This window comes from Ictidomys tridecemlineatus, chromosome X (genome assembly GCF_052094955.1).
Source record: "Ictidomys tridecemlineatus isolate mIctTri1 chromosome X, mIctTri1.hap1, whole genome shotgun sequence".
Classification (NCBI taxonomy): Eukaryota; Metazoa; Chordata; class Mammalia; order Rodentia; family Sciuridae; genus Ictidomys; species Ictidomys tridecemlineatus.
Window position 1 is genome coordinate 68335626 of NC_135493.1, and position 17801 is coordinate 68353426.

The 17801-nt window shown below is 35.9% G+C and overlaps 1 long non-coding RNA gene across 1 annotated transcript in view; it reads left to right on the top strand.

The window, feature by feature from the left end:
• LOC120889005 (uncharacterized) overlaps positions 1-17801 on the top strand; it is a 410936-nt gene that overhangs the window by 25162 nt on the left and 367973 nt on the right. The window lies entirely within an intron of this gene.

The window sequence follows — 17801 nt, forward strand, 5'->3', positions numbered from 1 at the left end:
GTCTATTTTGATACCAATACCATGCTGTTTTTGTTACTAAAGCTCTGTAGTATAATTTCAGATTAGGCATTGATGCATCCTGCTTTTCTTTTCCTTTTTTTTTTTTTTGCTACACAAAAGTTTGTAAGTTTGATGTAGTCCCATTTGTCTCCTTTAACTTCTATTGTCCGTGTGTTTTGTGTCACATCCAAGAAAATCATTCATGTCAAGGTTTTTCCTCCACATTTTCTCCTACTTTTATAGTTTGGGGTCTTATATTTAGATCTTTAATCTATTTTGAGTAAATTTTTACATATGTTTTAAGACAAAGTTTCTTTTGCATGTTGATAAATAGGTTTTCCAGCATCATATGTTGTAAAGACTATCATATCCCCCATGGAGTGATCTTGGTAAATGACCTCATTGAAGGTCATTTAATCATATTGTAAAAGGGTTCATTTCTGGGCTCTCTAATCTGTTTATATATATCTATCTTTTTTATTGGTTGTTCAAAACATTACAAATATCTTGACATATCATATTTCATACATTAGATTCAAGTGGGTTATGAACTCCCATTTTTACCCCAAATGCAGATTGCAGAATCACATCAGTTACACATCCACAATTTTACATAATGCCCAATTAGTGACTGTTGTATTCTGCTACCTTTCCTATCCTCTACTATCCCCCCTCCCCTCCCCTCCCATCTTCTCTCTCTACCCCATCTACTGTAATTCATTTCTCTCCTTGTTTTTTTCCCATTCCCCTCACAACCTTTTATATGTAATTTTGTATAATAATGAGGGTCTCCTTCCATTTCCATGCAATTTCCCTTTTCTCTCCATTTCCCTCCCACCTCATGTCTCTGTTTAATGTTAATCTTTTCCTCCTGCTCTTCCTCCCTGCTCTGTTCTTAGTTGCTCTCTTTATATCAAAGAAGACATTTGGCATTTGTTTTTTAGGGATTGGCTAGCTTCATTTAGCATAATCTGCTCTAGTGCCATCCATTTCCCTGCAAATTCCATGATTTTGTCAGTTTTTAGTGCTATATAATATTCCATTGTGTATAAATGCCACATTTTTTATCCATTCATCTATTGAAGGGCATCTCGGTTGGTTCCACAGTCTAGCTATTGTGAATTGTGCTGCTATGAACATCAATGTGGCAGTATCTCTGTAGTACGCTCTTTTAAGGTCTTCGGGGAATAGTCCGAGAAGGGCAATAGCTGGGTCAAATGGTGGTTCCATTCCCAGCTTTCCCAGGAATCTCCATACTGCTTTCCAAATTGGCCACACCAATTTGCAGTCCCACCAGCAATGTACAAGTGTACCCTTTTCCCCACATCCTCGCCAGCACTTGTTGTTGTTTGACTTCATAATGGCTGCCAATCTTACTGGAGTGAGATGGTGTCTTAGAGTGGTTTTGATTTGCATTTCTCTGACTGCTAGAGATGGTGAGCATTTTTTCATGTACTTGTTGATTGATTGTATGTCCTCCTCTGAGAAGTGTCTGTTCAGTTCCTTGGCCCATTTGTTGATTGGGTTATTTGTTATCTTATTGTTTAATTTTTTCAGTTCTTTGTATACTCTGGATATTAGGGCTCTATCTGAAGTGTGAGGAGTAAAAATTTGTTCCCATGATGTAGGCTCCCTATTTACCTCATACTGGCAAAAGATGGAAAGCTTTTCATGTAAGGTCAGGAGCAATCAAGGATGTTAGTTCTTATTACTTCTATTCAAACTGGTGTGAAAAGTTCTAGACAGAGCTTTAGCTGTGTTAATCAAAATAGAATGATGCTTACTTTGCCCATTTTATAATTGGGTTGTCATTTTGTTGTTGAGTTTAGTAGTTCTCCATATATTTGGGATAGTAAATATTTATTAGATAAAATATTTGCTAATATTTTCCTTCATTTTGTGGGCTGTCACTTAATAATGAGCTTTGATACATAAAGGTGTTTAAATTCAATTACATTTAATTTTTCAATTTATTCTCTTGTCTTTTGTGCTTATGATTTTTGTGTCACATCTAAAACTGCATCATTAAGCCCAAGGACAAGACAATTTATACCTATGTTTCTTTCTAAGTATTTTATGGTTTGTGTCTTATATTTTAGGTTGTTGATGTGCTTCAAAATGTTTTTTTTTTCCAAATTGTTTTGTATACGGTTTAAGGTAAGAAAGAACCTAACATTTTCAAAAAAACAAATTGGCCACACGTGGGTATTTTTATTTTGTTCTTTTTAGTTATACATGACAGATTTCTGTTTTGGATTCTCAATTTTATTCCACTGGTTTATGTATATCTTTATGTGAGAAATCATGGTTTTGATTACTATAATTTTGTAGTAAGCTTTGAAGTATAGAAGTGCAAGTCCAACAACTTTATGTTTCGTTTTTAAAGATTGTTTTGATTGTTGGAAAACTTTTAGATTTCATATAAATATAAAGACAGGATTTCAATTTCTGCCAAAAAAAGGCTGATTTTGGCAGGGATTTCAGTGAATCTGTAGATTTCTGTTGTTTTAGATATGAAATTTGCCTTAAAAGCCCATGTGTGAAACAAAATAAGAATTTTCAGAGATAAAAATCATTAAATTATAAGAATTGTAACCTAATCACTGGGTTAATCTACTGATACATTAATCAATTGGGTGGTAACTCTAATCAGTTAGCATACAGCTGGAGAAAGTAGGTAACTGGGGGCATAACTTTGGGGTTTATGTTTTGTCCCCGGTGAGCAGAGCTCTCTCTCTCTCTCTGCTTCCTTGTTATAGTGTCTTGAACTGCTCTCCTCTGTCCTGCTCTTCTGCCATGATATTCTGCTTTACCTCAGGCTTAGAGCTATGGAACCAGCCAACCATACACTGAACCTCTGAAACCATGAGTCAAAATAAACTATTCCTCCTCTAAATGGTTATTGTCAAGTATTTTGGTCACAGCAAGGGAAAGTTAACTGAAGCAATTGCTTTCAGTAGTAATAGTATCTTAACAATATTAAATCTTCCTTGGGCTGGGGATGTGGCTCAAGTGGTAGCGCACTCGCCTGGCATGCGTGCGGCCCGGGTTCGATCCTCAGCACCACATACAAACAAAGATGTTGTGTCTGCCAAAAATTAAAAAATAAATATTTAAAAATTCTCTCTCTCTCTCTCTCTCTCTCTCTCTTTAAAAAAATATTAAATCTTCCTACCCATGAAAAAGAGGTTTTTCCCCATTTATTTGTAACTTTAATTTTTTTCATCATTTTTATAGTTTTCATTGTACAAGTCTTTCACTTGCTTGCATAAATTTATTCCCAGGTATTTTATCATTTTTAATATTGTTCATTGTTATCTTATAGGATTTTACCTTTTCTGAATTTATTGGTTCTAACAGTTTTTTTTTTTGTCGTGTGTGTGTGTGTGTGTGTGTGTGTGTGTGTGTGTGTGTGTGTGTGTATGGGGTGTCTGTAGAGCATTCTGCAGATAAGATTATGTTGTCTGTTAGCAGAGATAATTTTAGTTCTTCCTTTCCAATTTGGATTTCTTTAATTTCATTTTATTGTCTAATTTCTATGTCTACATCTTCCAGTACAATGTTGAATAGCAGTGGTGAAAGGGATCATCTTGTTTTGCTCTTGGTCATAGAAAATTTTCATAAATGTCTGTTATTATGTTTTGAAAGTTCCCTTCTACTTCTAGTTTTTAATCATGAAATGATGTTGCATTTTGTCAAAAGAATTTCTGTTTTAGTTGAGATTTGTTTTTTTCCCCTTCATTTTGTTAGTATTATGTAATATAACAATTTTACACTGAATCATTTGGATAAATTCTATTTGATATTTGTGTAGAAAACCTTTAAGCTTAGTTTTCTGGTATTTTATTTAGAATTTTTTCATATATATTCATGAAGTATATTGGTCTGGATTTATACTGTCATTTCAAGATTTATTTCAGTATAAACACTGGCTTTGTAGAATGAGTTAGAAACTAAGTGTTTGCTCCTCTTCTGTTTTGGGGGACAGCTTGAAAATGATTAGTTTTAATTCTGGTCTGATAAAAACTACCAGTGAAGCCATCTGGTCCTGGGTTTTCTTCATTAGGAGATTTTTAATTATTGACTCAATGTCTTTGCATATAGGACCATTGATTCTATCTTTTCTTGAGTCAGTTTAGATAACTTGTGTATTCCTAGAAATTTGTCCATTTTATTCTAGGTTTTCAAATTTTTTGGCATAATTTTTTCATACTGTTTACTTAAAATCCTTTGCAATGCTATAATATTGGTGGCAATGTTACCACTTTCATTTCTGTTTTATTTCCAGTTTCTTTTTATTTGTAAGTCTATTTTAAAAGGCTTGTCAATTTTGTTGATCTTTTCAAAGAACCAAAAGTTGGTTTTATTGATTTTTCTGTATTGTTTTTCTATCTTGTATTTTATTCATCTCTGATTTAATCTTTATCATTTCTTCTTGCTATTTTTGTATTAAATTTTCTTTTTTTTTCTAATTCCTTAAGGAAGAAATTTAAGTTATTTATTTTGGTAATAAACCTATACCTAAACATTTTCCTTTTTAGTGGTATTAATATAAATGATTTTTAATTTCAGCAGTTTATATTTGATATATCGAAAGCAAATTTTTTAATATTAATCTTCTATTCTGCAAACTCCATATAACGATTATCATAGAAAACAGTTTTTTAAAAATATTTTCAGAATTTTCTACATAGAAAACTATATCATCTTTGTTTAAAGATAATTTCACATTTCCTTTGTAAGTTTATGTAACTTCTACTTTCTTTTTTATTGCATTAGCTAACCCTTCTAATACAATGTTGAATTGGTATAGTAAGAGTAAACATACTTGCCTTTCTCATAATCTTAGCAGGGAATATTCTATTTTCTCACCATTAAGTATTGAGTTAATTGTAGATTTTTTTTGATGAAGACATGAATTGGTGTGAATATACTTTGTATACAACCGGAGATATGAAAAATTGTGCTCTATATGTGTAAAAAGAATTGTAATGCATTCTGCTGTCATATATAAATAAAAAAAATTGATGGATGGATAAGGAAACCGTGGTCTATATACACAATGGTATATTACTCAGCATTAAAGTAGAATAAAATTACAGCATTTGCAGCTAAATGGATGGAGTTGGAGAATATCATGCTCAGCAAAGTAAACCAATCTGAACAACGAAAAGCTGAATGTTCTCTTGGATAAGTGGATGCTGATCTATAATGCAGGGGGCGGATGGAAAAAATGAAGGAACACTGATTGGACAAAGGTGAGGGAAGGGTGGGGAGGGGGCATGGGGCAAGAAAGATGGTCGAATGAGGTGGACATCATTACCCTAGGTACATGCATGACTGCACATATGGTACGACACTACATCATGTACAACCAGAGAAATGAAAAGTTGTGCTGCAAATGTGTACAATGAATCAAAATGCATTCTGCTGACATATATACCTAATTAAAATAAATTAATTAATAAAAATGGATGAAACAATACAAAACAAACCCAAAATATAAAAATTCCAAAATCCTAACTCTTAAAAGACAAGGCAAGGAAAATAATTACATTGGAAAATGCTGGGCTGGGATTGTGGCTCAGCGGTAGAGTGCTCGACTAGCACATGCAAGGCTCTGGGTTTGATCTTCAGCACCACATAAAAATAAATGAAATAAAGGTATTGTGTCTAACTACATCTAAAAATTAAATATTTTAAAAAGTGCTAAAAATGAGAAAAATAAACCAAAGTGTATATTGAATCTATGTCCCTGAACCAATCCGCACATCCAGTAGCCATACATGCACATGTGTGTGCATGTGTACACACAAACTCACACAAGAGGAAAAAAAGAAAAATTTTCTTAATGAAAAATGATGGAATCATCTCCACCAAAGTGGTCAAAATATTTGATGAGAGGGGATAGTTATTGTTTATACCTGATTGTCGGTATTTCCATTATTTCTTGAGCTATGTACTGAGAGCAAGAGTAAGGGCTGGGGCTGGGGTCATGGCTCAGTGGTAGAGCACTTGCCTAGCATGTGTGAGGCACTGGGTTCAATCCTCAGCACCACATAAAAATAAATAAAATACAGGTCCACTGACAACCAAAAAAAAAAAAAAAAGAGTAAGGGATGGGGTTTTGGGGGGTTGTTACCTCCTTCTTTTTGTTGCTGTCTGAACTTGTTTTTGTTGCTGCCAGTTGATGTGGCCTAAGCCTGAAGCTGGTTGAAATAATTTTCAGCTTCCCTTTTTAACAGTATGAGAGAGGATGGAGTGGAATGTCAGTTGGAATTTTGTCTGCACAGAGCAAAAAAAAAGAGCAAGTCAGTGCACTCCCAGGGTGGAGCTCTAGTAGAGTTCTGAGTGCAGTTCTGGTGGGTGAGACTTTGGTCTTATCGGGCCTCCAGGGCTTTGTTGAGTAATATGTGCTCTGGAGTGATTATATCAACACATCCCTAAGGATTAGGAGTTTCTGATCTCTATCAGGGTTCTGGATCTCAGGAGCCTCCCAAGAATTCTACTTGTGGGGCAGGGAAGCCAATCCTCCACACACTTTGCTGCCTAGGAACACAGCCTTTCCAGACTTAGTCCCTAAGTGTATGCACACCCACCTGTTCAAATCCCAACCTGCTTCACCTGTTCACAGCAACTATCAGACTCAAAGGAGAAATGAGATGGGCTCCCCTTTGCTTTTCTGACTTGAATACCCTGGGTATAATCTTCTCAGTTTCTATGCTCTTGTTCTACATCCTAGGCCATAAGGCAGGCACTTACTACTAGGACAATGTGGCAGTGCTTGCTATGATTTCCTAGCTCCACGTCAGCAGCTCCAGCATGACCACTTTAAGATGGCTCCCACTTTAATTCTCCACAGCTAGTTGGGCCACACAGAGCACTTTTCAAGCATTAGTGCACAGGGCAGCCTCTGGATTGGCTAAATTTGGTCCTCTTTACTGGTCTCAGGTTTTTCCATACCAAATCTGTCTTTCCCTCTCTGTTCTCTCTCCCTCTGTGGTGAACCAGCACTACTACAGCTGCTGGTACTGCTGCAACCAGCTCAGCTCCAAAGTACTCTTTCTTATTTCTGAGTCTCTGAGACACTGACTATCCAATATTGAATTTAATAAAGTCCCTTTCACCCACCTCACAGTACTTCTGCTGCCTGAATTCCAAGCCATGGAGCAACTTGGAATGCAGCCTTCCTCAAGCCCTCCATCTTTTTTGTGGGAGAGGGTACCAGGGATTGGACTCAGGGGCAGGTGGCCACTGAGCCACATTCCCAGCCCTATTTTGTATTTTATTTAGAGACAAGGTCTCGCTTAGTTGCTTAACACTTTACTTTTGGGAAGGCTGGCTTTGAACATGCAATCCTCCTGTCTCAGCCTCCTGAGCTGCTGGGATTACAGGCGTGTGCCACTGTTCAGGCTGGACCCCTCCATCTTGAATCTCCAAATGAACCTGACCTGTCTTAAAGTTAACTGATTCTTTTCTCTTTCTATTAGATTCTGATGTTATAACTTTTTTTTTTTTGGTATTGGGGATTGAACCCAGGAATGCTTAACTACTGAGCTATATCCACAGACCTTTTTATATTTTATTTTGAGCTAGGGTCTCACTGGGTTGCTGAGGCTCACTAAGTTGCTGAGGCTGGCTTTGAGTCATGAACCTCCTGTTTCTGTTTCCCAAGCCTCTGGGATTACAAGCATGTGCCACCACCCCTGGCCAGATTCTGATATGATAACTGTGTAGGAGTTTCAAAGCAGTTATTTCATTTTTTAGCCCAAAAGTTTTCTTTATTTCTTTTTTTACAGAATTCTTTCTCTTCATTATTTTTAAATTTTGGTCACATATTATTTTCCTGAATTTCTTTAGCTCTTTAAACAGTTGTACTAAAGATTCTGTCTCATACATTTGATCCTTTTTCTCTTAGATGATTTCCAGAGATTTATTTTTTTCCCTTTCAATGGGTTGTATTCCTTTTTCTCTCTGTGTCTTAATGTCTGCCTGTATATCCATCTGTCTACCTATTATCTGTTTATTCATCTGTATCTGTACATTTAAAAAAAAAAAACCTCTCCTTTCAGACTTCTCAGAATGCCTCCTTACAGGAGTACACCTTAATTAAGTAGCAGGTTGTTTTCTTAGCCTTGGAATTGACTTACCATGTAGACTTATGGTCTTCTCAGGCCTTTCCTGAGCATGCAGCATGCACTTTCCTTGGGCTTTATGTGTTCTTTTATCTAGTTTTCCCGATATAATATGATTACTTTCAGGTAGTGTCTTTTTTTACATTTTTTAAATTTTTAAATTGATATTTTTAAAAAAATGACAGTGGAATGCATTACAATTCTTATTACACATATACAGCACAATTTTTCATATCTTTGTATATAAAGTATGTTGACACCAATTCTTGTCTTCATATGTACTTTGGAAAATGATGTCCATCACATTCCACCATCCTTGCTAACCCTATGTCCCCTCCCATCCCCTCCCACCCCTCTGCCCTATCTAGAGTTCATCTAATCCTCCCATGCTCCCCCACCCTACCCCACTATGAATCAGCCTCCTTATATTAGAGAAAACTTTCAGCATTTGTTTTTTTGGGGATTGGCTAACTTCACTTAGCATTATCTTCTCCAACGCCATCCATTTACCTGCAAATGACATGATTTTGATTTTTTATTGTGCTGTATAACATTCCATTGTGTATAAATATCACATTTTTTATCCATTCATCCACTGAGGGACATCTAGGTTGGTTCCATAGTCTAGCTATTGTGAATTGTGCTGCTATAAACATTGATGTGGCTGTGTCCCTGTAGTATGCTGTTTTTAAGTCCTTTGGATATAGACCTAGGAGATGGATAGCTGGATCAAATAGTGGTTCCATTCCCAGTTTTACAAGGATTCTCCTTACTGTTTTCCATATTGGCTGCACCAATTTGCAGTCCCGCCAGCAATGTAAGAGTGTACCTTTTTCCCCACATCCTCGACAACACTTATTATTGTTTGTCTTCATAATAGCTGCCATTCTGACTGGAGTGAGATGATATCTTAGAGTAGTTTGATTTGTATTTCTCTAATTGCTAGTGATGATGAACATTTTTTTCATATATTTGTTGATTGATTGTATATCCTCTTCTGAGAAGTGTCTGTTCTGATCCTTCGCCCATTTATTGATTAGGTTATTTGTTATTGTTGTTGTTTTGTTTTGTTTTGTTTTTGGTGCTTAGCTTTTTGAGTTCTTTATATACCCTAGACATTAGTGCTCTATCTGATGTGTGAGGAGTAAAAAAATTTGCTCCCAAGATGTAGGCTCTCTATTCATCTCAGAGATTATTTCTTTTGCTGAGAAGAAACTTTTTAGTTTGAATCCATCTCATTTATTCTTGATATCAATTCTTGTGCTATAGGGGTCTTATTAAGGAAGCTGGGGCCTAATCCCACATGATGGAGATTTGGGCCTACTTTTTCTTCTAATAGATTCAGTGTCTCTGGTTTTATTGCTAGGTCCTTGATCCACTTTTAGTTGAATTTTGTACATGGTAAGAGATAGAGGTTTCATTTCATTTTGTTGCATATGGGTTTCCAGTTTTCCAAGCACCATTTGTTGAAGAGGCTATCTTTTCTCCAGTGCATGTTTTTGGCACCTTTGTCTAATATAAAATAATTGTAATTTTGTGGATTAGTCTCTGTGTCCTCTATTCTGTACCATTGGTCTACCAGACTGTTTTGGTGCCTATACCACGCTGTTTTTGTATACTATTGCTTTGTAGTATACTTTAAGGTCTGGTATAGTGATGCCACCTGCTTTACTCTTCCTGCTAAAGACTGCTTTAGCTCTTCTGGGTCTCTTATTTTTCCAGAAGAATTTCATGATTGCTTTTTCTATTTCTATGAAGAATGTCATTGGATTTTTTATTGGAATTCCACTAAATCTGTATAGTGCTTTTGTGTTTTTTGCATTAAATCTGTATAGTGCTTTTGTATTTTGAATTGCATTAAATCTGTATAGTGCTGCTTTTTGGGGTCTTAACTCTTATATTGTATTTTACTACCATTACTTTTATTGCCTCTTATAGCTGTGGACCTGTAGACCCCTGCAGTTTTCATGAACTGTATTCACTGATTTCCATACCTTTTGAGCCTAAGATCTGAACTCTTTTACTTCAGGCAACCTGAGATCCATGTTAGGCAACACAGACTGATCCCTCTGACTACCCTTAGATAGGTTAGAATATTGAAAATTAGTTCTGGTCTGTTCTCTATGGTTTTAGGGAGGACTAGGTAATAGATTACTGCTTTCTCAAAATGACATCACACCAGAGAATGAATGTGTGGATTAAGAGTGTGTAAAAATTTCATGCATTTTCCCAGTGATTTTGTTTTTTACTGTGAATTTTTTTTAAGAGAGAGAGAGAGAGAGAGAGAGAGAGAGAGAGAGAGAGAATTTTTTAATATTTATTTTTTAGTTTTTGGCGGACACATCTTTGTTTGTATGTGGTGCTGAGGATCGAACCCAGCACCCTGCGCATGCCAGGTGAGCGCGCTACCGCTTGAGCCACATCCCCAGCCCGTGAATTTTTCTTGATTGGGCATTTGCTTAATTGCTATAGATCTTTGACTGATTTCCAGAACTCTTTAACAGTTGTTTTATCCTGTCTTTTGTTTTAAAAAAAAAATGCTTCTGTCAGGCAATGAGTGCCTGGATCGTCTTAGTCCACCATCTTTCTTTAAGCTTTTCTCTTATTGATCTTTGAAGGATAATTTCCTTGGATACAGAAGTCTAGATTGGTGTTTTTTTTTTCTTTCAATGCTTCATTTTGATCTAGTTTCTTTCTAATGGCATGGGGACTTTTAAGAGAAGTGTGCAAGTATTATTGTTCTTCCTACTAAGTTATTTTCCCCTCTGGCTCCTCTCAATTTTTTTTTTGTCTTTAGTTTGAATATTTGATATAGCTAGCTAGATTTTCTTTTGTACTGGGGATTGAACCCAAGAATGTTTAACCACTGAGAATTCTCCCCAGCCCTTTTATATTTGATTTAGAGACAGGGATTCACTAAGATGCTTAGAGCCTCACTAAGTTGCTGAGGCTTGCTTTGAACTCGTGATCCTCCTGCCTCATCCTCCCTAGCCACTGGGATTATAGACATATACCACCATGCCAAGCCCTAGGTAGATAATTTAATATTTATTCTTATTGGTGTTCTTTCAGCTTCCTGGATTTGTGGCTTGGTATCAGTCATTAATTTTGAGAAATTGTAAATCATTTTTGCTTTAAATTTTTCTTTCTTTCTTCTCTTTCTGGTACTCCCATGGCACCTTTAACTAATGTAATTCTTCGTTACATAAAGTTTTGTTATAAATTTGGAATTGTCTCACTGTTCTTGGGTATCCTGTTATATCCTTTCCATTTTTTCTATCAAGAATGAATTTTAGTTTTGAAGGGTTCTATTGAAATCTCTTCAAGCTCGCTGCTTCTTTCCTGGTGATGAATCAATTGATGAGCCTATAAAAGTTGGTCTTCATTTCTATGAAATTATGTATTATATGTAGCATTTCATTTTAATTCTTTCATTTTCACTGATCTGTTATTACATGTTGCCCATTTTTTTCAATAGTGCCCTTTGTATATTAATCATAATTATTTTATATTCTCTGTCAGATAATTCTAAGACCTCTAACACCATACTAAGTTGTTTCTGAAACTTGCTGTATCTATTTATAGTGTATTTTTATATTGTGAAATTTGGTCTTTTAATACACATTGTAATGTTTTGCTAGAAAGCGGACATGATGTGCTGGGTAAAAGGAACTGAGATAGGCTTTTACTGCAAGGTTTTGTGTTTATATAGCTAAGGGTTAGACTGTGTTTACTGTTTCCTGTTACTGTAGGTATCAGAGGCTAAAATTTCCTCTGATGTCCTTTTTTTCTCCCCTATTGTCTTTTGGGTTTTCTAGGGACTTATTTTTAAATAAGATCTGTGGTATGCAGTTTTCTTCAGTTATATTCCCCTGTTATTATACAGGAGTATAATTGATATGGTGGTAAGATATGGAAGGAATAGAAATGTTCTACTGTCCTACAATTAGATCTCAGCATTTTAGTGAGCTTATGCCCCTGGGCTGCTGTGACTTTCAGAAATGTTTCACATTTCCCCCCATCTTTCTTGTAGAGATAGAAGTCTACAGAGGCTTAGAGTTGTCTATTTTTCTTCCCCACGTAGGAAGGAACAGAGGGAGCTGGAATTGGGTATTACCTTTCCCCTATCTGTAATACTAGAAGGGACTGGAGTTGGGTGTTTCTCTTCATCCAGTTCAGTTTGGCTCTTATGTTCTGGTGAAATAGTTTCTTCTAAGGGCAGGCTTTCTCTTGCTGGAAACATGAAGAGATTTTTCTTCATCCTCTGTTATGATTATTTGGTAGGTTCCTAGTGTAAAAAAAAAAAGTCACAAAACTGTGGACTCTCCCCTAAGACTGAGTCCTTTAGAGGGTTTTTTTATTTGTTGTTATTTTTTTTTGAAAAATCAACAGACACAATTTTATGTATTTATCATTTACAACATGAGGTTTAAAGAGTGTATGTGTATACATATATCTATACATACACACACATATACACATACACATACACATATACTTTGTAAAATGGTGAAATATAGGTAATTAACAAATATTTTACCTCACATAGTTGTTGTTATTATTATTATTATTATTATTATTATTATTATTATTGCTGCTGAGGATCAAACTGAGGACCTTACATATGCTAAGCATGCACTCTACCACTGAGCTATACATCCAATCCTTAGTTTTCATTTTTGTGGTGGGAACACAATTCTTTTTATTTTTTTCAAGAATACAGCATATCATTATTAACTATACTGACTATCCTGTACAATAGAGCTCTTGACTTGAAATGTTATTTTTTCTTCTTAACTCAAGTGTGTCCAATGCCAAATCTCCAATAATTCTTTAATTAAAAGTTAAGCTGTTTTACTTTGGTACTAGTTCTTGTTGGAGAGATCTGCTCATGGGTTTCTAATCTGGTAAATTCTTCTGTGCTTTCTCTGTCTCTCCAATTTCAGGGGCAATAGTATTTCCTGTGAACTCAATTCTCTAATGGACTTAAGAATTAAGTTAATTTCCTTTGTTTAGCTCTTATTTGAACAAGAGTGCAAGTTCCAAACTTTTTACATACTGAACTACAAACAGAAAGTCCTTTGATGTGATTTTCAGTTTCCTTTGAGACCTGGTGGATTATGTAGAAATGTCTATAGAGATTTTTACTATTATCTGTTATCAATTTCTAGTTTTAGCATATTGTGGTCATAATGCATAGTCTGTATGATTATCATTCCTTTAATTGTTCTATCAGAGCTTGAAAAAATATGTATTCTGCTATTGTTGGGCATAGTGGTCAATATATATTTATTAGATCCTGTTAGTCCATTGTATTTTTCAACTCTATAGCTTTGATGATTTTCTTGTAGTTTTATCGGTTGCTGAGAAGTGAATGTCAATGTTCCCAACTATAACTGTGGGTTTTTCTATTTCTCATTTTACTTCTCTCAGTTTGTCCCCTGGAATTAAAGGTCCTATTGCTTATCACTTTACTAAAGCTAGGGAGACAGAAGTTGGTGAAAGAAAACAGGTTTATTCAAGCAAATTTGAGGAAGTTTGAGATATTTTGTGTCTCAAACCTTCATCTTGGAAGTGGGGACTCAAGGGCAGATAACAGCTTTTTTAAGAGTAAAGTATACAGTGGAACAAAAGGCAGGAAATACATATATAGGTTTAGCTAAGCTATCCTGGTCAGAAGTATGTCATAGTTTGTTTCATTAATGTTCATTCAGGCCAGGGGATAACTTTCTCAGTTTCTGTGCTCAGCATGAGGAAGCTGCAGATGCAAAAAAGCAGTTATTAGGTAGTTGGGAAGCAACATTAATTTCAAAGGGCTGTTACAAATTTTTGTTTTACATATTTTGAGTTTCTTTTGTTGGTTTTGTACTCATTTTAAGATTATTAGCTCTGTCTGGTGCATTTATCCTATAATCATTGTTGTCCCTTTTTCTAGTAATTTCCTTTCCTTTAGTGTATTTTTATTAGATAGCAATACAGGAATCTTTATTTTACCCTTTTACTTTAAATCTACCTATGACACAGAATTTTAAATGAGTTTCTTATATATTATATACAATTACAATAGTATTTTCTTTGTGTGTGTGTGTGTGTTGCTGCGGATTGAACCCAGGGCCTTGTGCATGTGATGCAAACACTCTACCAACTGAGCTATATCCCCAGCCCTAGGGGTTTCTTTTTAATCCATTCTACAAATCATTGTCATTATTTGTTTTTGTTCTTGCCTTCCTGTACATTACTTGAACATTTTTAGGATCCCATCTTGATTTACAGTGTTTTATTAGTGAGTGTCTTTGTATCATTTTGTGATGGTTGTAAAATGATGAAAATATATGTATGTGATTTATCACAGTCTGAGTACTAAGATTTTACCACTCTTTGAAGTATAGAAAACTTAGATCCATTTAGGTCCCATTCTCCTCCCTACTTTTAAAATTATTATATGGCATTTCAGTTTTTAATCAATTATGATTTATAAAACTACTTTCGTCAGCTGTGGTTCCAATGGAAGTTTAGTTTTTAGAAATTTTTGGGTGCTATTTTGGTCTAATTTGTTTATCTGGTTATCACTGGGGTTCTTCCTGTTTTCTGCTGTGTAGCCTGAGGGGAAGGAAGGCCTTTCTTTGTTTCCATGTTTCTTGGTCAGGGATGGGATTTCTCAGTACTGTGGGGACAATGAAGTCCCATGTCTGGTCCTGTTTAACAGTTGGAGATGGAGAGGATTCCCTAAATGAGTGCTTATTGTGGCAGAGCCTCTGTTGCTGATATCTTCTGGCTGTCCCATGTTTCTAGGTGGGAAAGGGTAGAGATGGAAAGTTTTTCACTGCTCTTAGTGTGGGTGGTAGAGGCATTGATCAATCCCCCTTGCTGATGCTGCTGGCTTCTCTATGTAGGGAAGAGTCCTTGGATTTGGTGGAGGAATGAGCCTTTGATCTGGGGGAGGGCTGCCTTCTATTGTTATACTGGATATCAGGAAAAACCCAACCTGGATTACTTTCTGTCTGGTGATACAGAAAGCAATCCAGATGGGTATTTCCTTTAGGGTTAGATTAGATTTAGGGTTAGATTTCCTTCAGGGTTAGGTTAGATTTTACCCTGCTGCTATATTGTTACTCCAGTCCTAGGGTCCCAAACCAGTTCTCATTCTTACCACTTTCATTTTGGAGTTTTCTTTTAGCTGCCTCTTGAATTACTCCTGGACTTCATAACTGTATTTAGTGGAAAGGAACAGGAGAAATGAATGTATACTTTCTTGTTTGTACTGGAGGTTCAATCAATATGATTTAATAGTATGATATTCTGAAGAGAGACACTATGTTTGTTAAGTCCTAGGTTCCAATAGCCTATATACTAGCTTAGTGACTTGACACAGGACTTCAGCTATTGTACCCATTTGAGGGGATGTATGTATGTATGTGTGTGTGTATGTGTGTGTGTGTGTGTGTGTGTGTGTGTGTGTATTATGTATTATATATATATATTTTTTTTCACATATACACACACACAGGCACACACATCCTTGCTTATATATTTGGAGATACACACACACACACACACACACACACACACACACATACACACATCCTTAAAGCCTGGAAGATGAACCACTCAATAGGGAGTTAATATATTTTCCTAGAAATCATTGAGTTCAAACCACCTGTTTTACATATAAGGCAACAGAAGCCTAGAGAAATGATGGGGCCTTTTAAATGTACTATGACATGTACCTAGACGTGTGATTCACAAATGCCCAAATGATACATTCCCCTGAAATCTAAAGGACACTGCCAATTCTTACCTTTTCACTTGCTTCTGTATGGTAGTTCTAGTTCAGTTGGACAGAATTTTTAGACTGAAACAAACATCTCCAATTTATATTTGAAAAATACCTCCAAATTTACAAAGGAATTTTGCAGTTATAATTTCCCTTGGTTGTGAGAATCACAGGATGAAACTAGCAGGATAGAGATTATTCTTACTTTAGAAATAAAGAAACACAGCAAGTTGGGAGTTTGAGACTCAACCAGAAATGATTCCTCATTTAGGGAATTCTCTTGATCCTTCTCCCCTATGAAACAAGGCCTTTAAGGAGTTACAGGAGACTATGGACTAAGTTGATTTCAGGGTTCCCAGCTTGCCATGCCTTTGGCCACAGTTAAAATAGTGGGTTACCTGGGGACTGTACAGTGAACAGATTCCAAGTTCAGCCTCATATTCTGTGTAAAGTATGAGGAAAAATTGGAGCTCAAATTATGGATTTTTTTGTTAAAAATTCCTCTCAGAATGGATGAAATTAACCATCTGTATAGGTCACTTCAGGTAAGAGGATGTCTCAAGTTAGTAAGTCCTGTGATGTCAACAAAGGTATGTGGCTGACATTAACACTCCACAGATTAAACTAGTCCATATACATGAATCCTACTCCTAAAGCTGCCTGATATATACATCCCAGTTGCTTCACTTTAGTTTGTATCTCTGGCTTGTCATGTCTAAAAGTCCTCATGACACTTTGCTACATTTCCATGAAGAAAAATAGGATATATTCATGGAGGCAAATTGAAATTTGATATAGAAGACAATCGTAACCTTGTCAGTAATAAGGGGATGATTGAATAAACTATAGCTCATATAGTGAAATATTTTGTGACAATTAAAAAGAAGAGACTCATATTTATTGAAATGAAAAGATGTTCAAAATTGTGAGACTATTATATGATTGTTCAGTGTGATCCTATTTTGTTTCTCTATATATGCATATGGATTTATCTCTGCATAGAGGAATTATTATTTTTTTCCAGTTCACCAATTTCACAAACTTCTACAATGAACACAGATATTTTGGTTAATTATAAAACAAATCATAGCCTTATTCATTATGTTATAACCATCTTGTATCGTAATCTGTTTAAAGACAATATGTCAAGAGTAGGAAGGAAGCTAAGGAAAAGGAATTTGTCAGTTTAATCAGTAGCATCAGGGCTGAAAAGTAGGAATAGGCTAATGCTTTTTGACTTTTTTAAGTTCCAGGGAATTTACACGGTCACTTTATATGTTAGCTCAGTAATCTGCACAATTGTCCCATATAGTAGACACATTTCTCCCATTTTATAGATGAGGGCTTTCAGATTCACAGCTAGGAATTGAGTTGGAATAGGCCATATAGCTAGTAAATGGCAGAGCCAGACTAGAACTCAAGTTTCTGTGTTCCATATAGGAGGCCCTAGACATGAGATTCCTAGAGAGAAAAGCACTGCTGGGGAAGCAGGGGGTTGGGGGACTCTTTTGAGGCCTAGAGGAAAGAACTCTTGAGTTGTGAGGCCCCATGTATGAGAATTCTTGCTGGAGGCTCTAGAGAGAGATGAAACGCCTGGTCCCTCAACATTTCTGTTCCCAGTGTGAACAAAACGGCTCGTGCTCCATTAGCATGCTTTTGTGAATTAAGGCAGTGTTGGTCTTGTCTTCACAGAGGGTCCATAACAGAACCTGCCCTCCCCAGTGCTGTTCAGAACCAGGTTCCCTCTCTGATGCCTGTCATATCTTAATTTAACATCAACAGGGCATATTTGAACCTACTTGTAGATTCTCTTTGTAAGGTGGTTCATCTGGTGAAGCTAGTCCACGGTACCAATTGGGGGAGGTTTTGCCACTATTTCTTTTATTTATGGC